Raw genomic sequence first — 6,244 nt, 5'->3', positions numbered from 1 at the left:
CCTTTCCAAACTCAGCCAGCCACATGAAATTCAAAGAGGACAAACCAGCCAGTAAATAATACAAGTGTTGCTTGAGTTTGGGAGCTGGATTTGGCTCAGGCATTAGTTCACATATTAGTTCACTATTGAAATAAGCCGTGGAACTAATCAGGCATTAGTTCACTATTGAAATAAGCCGTGGAAATTTCAGCATGGAAGAAGGTCATTTGGCCCTTCCTGTCTTTGCCAATGCTAGCTCTGCATCTAGTGGAATTTCTTTCCCCCAGTCCATTAATACTTCTCTTCTCTGAATGTTTAATTAACCCCAGAAACGTTATGAGTGATTGGCTTCAACAACCACTTGTGGTCGTGCCTTCTAGATTTCAATAACTCTTTGTAGGATAAAACATATTTCTCTCCTCACCTTTTATGCTTCCACTTATTATCTTAAATTTCAGCCTCCTCGTTAACGATAGGCTAATTAGTAGAAATAGTCTTTCATTATTCATTCTCTCTTTGCAAATTTTAAACAGATCTCTGAGGGCTGACCATTTAATCATTTCTGTTTTGATGAATACATTTTCAGTTTTATAAGTGTGAAGAGCCCTCGAATTATCAATTGGTCTTCTGAAACTTTTCAATTTTTTTCAACATCGACAGGGGATGAGGTCGATGCAATTTTTTTTTTTTAAATTTAAAAAAAACCCATCTCCCATCAGGCCGTCCCCATCCAGACAGATCTCTGTCATTGTATGCAAACGACATCTCTGAGCTGGGTGGGTAAGGTTTGGGCACCTGTTTCTGAAAAGATATTTCAGTCTTTTCAACCTCTTATTGCTCCAGCCTTACTGTCAGTGATAATCATGAGGCAAGAATTAGGTGCTACCAACAGATTTGGGTGTTTTATCCCATCAGGTACCTGCAGTAGTAAAGTTGTAGTAAGCAGGTTGGGATTACTGATTCACCATTGGCTGGATCAGTTCACACTAAGTCTCGTTCTCCCATAATGCCTGTGCTCGCTGACCTATATTGACGTTTCGATTTTAAAATCTCATGTTTGTTTTTATATCCACATGTGGTCTCTCCCCTCCCCTACCTCTGCAATTTCCTCCAGTCCGACAAACCCTTGGACATCTCTGCCCTCCTCCAATCCTGTTCCACACCCCCCCGATTTTAATCGCTCCACCTTTGGCAGCCATGCCTTCAGCTGCCTGGGCCCTAAGCTCTGGTGTTCCCTCCTTAAACCTCTCTGCCTCTCACCTCTCTCTCCTCCTTTTTAGGAACTTCTTAAAACCTACACTTTGACCAAACTTTCGGTCGCCTGTCCCACTCCTTACTTGGCTTGGTGTTAAATTTTGTTTGATAATTCGCCTGTGAAGTCTTATTATATTAAAGATGCTATATAAATGCAAGTTGTTGTTACCATGAGCCAAGACAGATATCTAGGTTGGTAATGGCTTCTTGTATGTTAATGCCTTTTGATTTTAAACATTTTGTGAATTTTGTATTTTCCACTCTCTCTTAATGTAATTTATATTTATCTTTCCAGTGAGAGTGAAGTGTTACGGACAGGAGGGGTATTAATTTAAACAGCCCTGATTTCTCCTCTCTCTACCTGTCCATAAACAGAAAGGTGTTTTTTGATTTCTGATTTCCCTCTTTATAAGTGGTGCCATGTTTTCCCCAACCCTTCAGTTTGATCCAATCCTCTATTAATAACCCCACAGCAAACTGGAGATGAGGTAAAATAAGAGGATTGGTTTATTTTACACACACACACAAAACGTGGGAGGGGGTTTTTGCAATGTCCGCCCCTTTTTTCATTCATACAATAAAAGAGGTATAAGGGAAAGAAAGGGGTACAGGGCAGGACCATGATAAAAATAAGAGTTATGGTTTCACGTGGGTCCAGTGTCCAGAATCAAAAGTCCAGTGGTGCATTCCTTCAAAAGTTAGGAGGCTAAAACTGTTGCAGGGTGATCATCTTTCCAGAAGCGAGGACTTCCACAATGGGAGAAGGCGCTTAGAGATGGATTCGCCTTGAAGGCACAGATACAGAAGTTCCAACGTTCCAGCAGTTCACAATGTAGATGAGGGCCAGGCACTTCACCTGGACAGAGCACCTTCTGCTGCTACCTGTTGGATGGTAAAATGGTAGACCGGGTTCAGTTCCACACGGCAATATTACAGGTTCTAGCAGTTTGGGGAGGTCATGTGACATATCTCCCACTTCTTCTCCTAGATGTTGGACAGAGGATGTATTTCCCAGATCTGGAATCTTGAGATGTTTAATGGAGGAGTCAGGATCCCCTCTGTCCTTTGCAGACATACCGTCTCTGTTAGCCGGAGCTCTGCCTTAGAAATGTAAAGGGGATTGGTGCATTTCTTTCGAATTTGATTGTCAGCTGTCACAGAGGGCATCAGCGCCTCTTTAAAGATAACAAGGTCCCCGCTGGTTTCTGAAGGTTAGAAATTCCTCCAGTATGAGTCATGGCTAGTCAAGGTAAAGCCTTGTCCATTTTTAAAATAAAAAATCATAATTTTAATAAAGTAGTCAGGTTGACGATATAATTTCCTTCCTGTCTTCTGGCTGGGACAGGAGAGTGGAGCAGCTGTTTCTGCCACACACTCATTCAAAAATGTCACAAGAACTGTGGGGGGATGTTGGGTGGTGGGTGGGAGGTGGGACCGGGACAGGAGGGATCTAATTGCCTAACAGTATAGCAAAATTTTCAACAGGTGCAGAACTTAGAGAACAAGATTGGTTCATAACGGTGATGTAAAATGGTCGAAGCCATTAATAACTTTAAACCTGAATACTGTGATTGATGGTTAAAATTTATCTTTGGAATGAAAACAGTATGGAATTGAATCATTGAGGAGTTGTCAATTTTCCAACCAGTCTTGGAACATGGGAACAGGAGGAGGCCATTCTGCCCCTCGAGTCTGTTCCACCGTTCAGTGAGATCCTGGTTGATTAGTGACTGAACTCCATATACTCACCTTTGCCCTGTATTCCTTAATATCTTCGGATGACAAGAATTATGATGTTCCAGAAAATGTAAATTCACTGGATTGTAGCCAGAGACTGACAAGCTCTACACTTCAGAACATTTGCAGTCTTTCAATGTGACTGAAGTGTTTCTGTGCCACTTATGTTTCTGAATTGTAGATGAAGCATGTTTCCAGAACATGACCTTGAGCAGATTTGTTTCTGCTTACTGAGCAGTGAGCCTATTATATAAGCAAAGCATTCCCCAAAAATCCATACGCTATTTTCAGAAACTATTCTTCCTCAGCTGAACTACTGCACAGAACGTCAGATTCATTGCTGTGTCAATTATTCTGCATTAAGCATGGAAAAGGCAGAATCATCACATCAGAATAGTCACTGCTGTTGCCAGTTGTTTGAGGATGTTTCGCCAATTAGGGGAGAATGAGCAATAATGGTGAAAGTTTTTGCATCTTGGCTTACTCACTGGACAAGCTCACGGCAAATACCTCACTAGAGATTATATTAGATTTCTATCAGGAGGAGCAGTGGGATCACATGGCTAGGAACCATTTTGGCCAAGTCAATATTGCCCTCACTTTCTGCCGTGGGGCTTTTGAGACTGTGCTTGGTGATGCTTGCAATTGTTTATATAAAGTTTCTTTTAATAAAAGGTTTCATCTCGTTTGTTTTAATATCTTAACTACAGCAACCACAGTTAATATTTATATAGCACATTTAATGTAATAAAACATCCCAAAGCACTTTGCAGGGGCATTATAAAACAAAAGAGGGGGGCACTGAGATGCATAAGGGGATATTAAATTTTAGATGGCCAAAAGTTTGGTTAAAGAGGCAGGTTTTAAGGTTAAAAGCAAAAAACTGCGGATGCTGGAAATCCAAAACAAAAACAAAAATAAAAATACCTGGAAAAACTCAGCAGGTCTGACAGCATCTGCGGAGAGGAATACAGTTAACGTTTCAAGTCCGTATGACTCTTCAACAGAACTAAGGAAAAATAGAAGAGAGGTGAAATATAAGCAGGTTTGGGGGGGGGGGGGGGGGGGGACAGGTAGAGCTGGATAGAGTGCCAGTGATAGGTGGAGATTGCCAAAAGATGTCATAGACAAAAGGACAAAGAGGTGTTGACAGTGGTGATATTAGCTAAGATATGTGCTAATGGTGACATTAAGGGTAGAAAGCAGGACGAGCAAGGTACAGATAGCCTGAGTGGGGGTGGGGTGGGGGGAAGGGATCGAAATAGGCTAAAAGGCAAAGATAAAACAATGCATGGAAATAACTTTTAAAATAATGGAAATAGATGGGAAAAGAAAAATATATATAAATTATTAGAAAAAAGGGGGATCGGAAAGGGGGTAGGGATGGATGAGAGAGTTCATGGTTTAGAGTTGTTGAACTCAATATTCAGTCCAGAAGGCTGTAAAGTGCCTAGTCGGAAGATGAGGTGCTGTTCCTTCAGTTTGCGTTGAGCTTCACTGGAACATTGCAGCAGGCCAAGGACGGACATGTGGGCATGAGAGCAGGGTGGAGTGTTGAAATGGCAAGTGACAGGGAGGTCTCGGTCATGCTTGCAGACAGACCGAAGGTGTTCTTCAAAGCGGTCACCCAGTCTGCGTTTGGTCTCTCCAATGTAGAGGAGGCCGCATTGGGAGCAGCGAATGCAGTAGACTAAATTGAGGGAAGTGCAAGTGAAATGCTGCTTCACTTGAAAGGAGTGTTTGGGCCCTTGGACGGTGAGGAGAGGGGAAGTAAAGGGTCAGGTGCTACACCTTCTGCGGTTGCATGGGAAGGTGCCATGGGAGGGGGTTGAGGTGTAGGGGGTGATGAAGGAGTGGACCAGGGTGTCCTGGAGGGAACGATCCCTGTGGAATGCCGCCGGGGGGGTGAAGGGAAGATGTGTTTGGTGGTGGCATCATGGTGGAGTTGGCGGAAATGGCGGAGGATGATCCTTTGAATGCGGAGGCTGGTGGGGTGATAAGTCAGGACAAGGGGGACCCTATCATGGTTCTGGGAGGGAGAGGAAGGTGTGAGGGTGGTTGCGGTTTTAAGGAGTATCTTAAAGGAGGGATGTGAGGGTAGAGGGGGAACACCAGAGTTTGGAGCCTAAGAAATTTGTAAGGCATGACGACCAATGTTGTAGTGATAAAAATTGGGTAAGCACAAGATGCTAGAATTAGAGGAGCACAGAGATCTCAGAGGGTTGTGGGGCTGGAGAAGATTACAGAGACAGGAATTGTTGCTTTATGTTCTTCCTCTTATACATCCTTACACTAGGCAAAACAAAACATCAGGGTGCAAACTCATTTTACTTTATTTCTTCTCTATCATAGAGCTTTTCTCGTCAGCCTTTATAAACTTAAAACAAGTTGTCAGACTCACTAAATAATCTCTACTTTTCCGGAGGGACTGGCATTGTGTCGAGCTTACATTTCAATCCTGCAGCTCTACAGATGCACTAGTTGCATCGCCGGGAGATCATTTGCAAGGTCTTCCCAATTAGTACAGGCAGGATTTCCACGGGCAGCTGCAGGCAAAAGGTAGAATTGGAAAATTGAATTTCCACGTTGGGCTAAAAAGGACAGATGTGTGTCTTGTGCCATCCAGTGTCAAGCTGCAGCAATAGCAAAGAGAGGAAGAGCTTGCATTTACGCAGCATTTCATCACAGGTCATGTATTACAATGAGCTTTATTTGTGAGCTGCTGTTGCAGTCATACAGAGGAATCTGGGGACCATATAGCAGGGTGTAGGAGCCCACAAGCAGCAAGGAGGTGAAGGAGACATTTAGCTGTTGAATATGGTCTCTACATGAGGAAAATTTGCTTTTATGTAGTGAGTGTTCTTATATAGTATTATTATGAAGAAAGTTTCTTTAGCCTAATGGTTTAATTTCTTTATGACTGGTGTCCCCCTTGATTCATGTTGTGATGGCTTCCATTGTGAACAAGTCCAATCTCAAGCCCACCTCAGGAGTTGACCTACCTGCATCACGTGACAGCCGCCAGCCTGCGTCACACAACGAGGTTGCGCGGCAACCCCGCTGACCCGCCCCTCCACGGCCCGGCTCACCGCTGGCGTAAGCGCAGTCGCGCTCTTGAACTGCCGTCACATCACGTCACGCCGCGCGGTTGCCAGGCAACGCCAGCGGAGAGCCCGGGGTGGGGGGGGGGGCGGGGTCAGTGGGGTTGCTTGGCCAAACCCCCCCCCCCCCCCCTACACCCCACCACACCCCAAGCGTCTTGCACGTTACGTCG

The 6,244-nt window shown here is 44.1% G+C and overlaps 1 long non-coding RNA gene across 1 annotated transcript; it reads right to left on the bottom strand.

Annotated features, from left to right (window-relative positions):
* Nucleotides 1-1,729: 1,729 nt before the first annotated feature.
* On the bottom strand, nt 1,730-6,042 carry LOC144689395 (uncharacterized). The gene is made up of 3 exons (XR_013578644.1): nt 5,973-6,042; nt 5,420-5,516; nt 1,730-2,115 (listed from the first exon to the last, which is right to left on the bottom strand). It is a non-coding gene; the product is annotated as an uncharacterized LOC144689395 (long non-coding RNA).
* Between the last annotated feature and the right edge of the window lie 202 nt (nt 6,043-6,244).

Source organism: Cetorhinus maximus, chromosome 14 (assembly GCF_964194155.1).
Source record: "Cetorhinus maximus chromosome 14, sCetMax3.hap1.1, whole genome shotgun sequence".
NCBI lineage: Eukaryota > Metazoa > Chordata > Chondrichthyes > Lamniformes > Cetorhinidae > Cetorhinus > Cetorhinus maximus.
The sequence above is the reverse complement of the archived record's forward strand: the minus strand, read 5'-3'. Positions and strand labels throughout refer to the sequence as shown.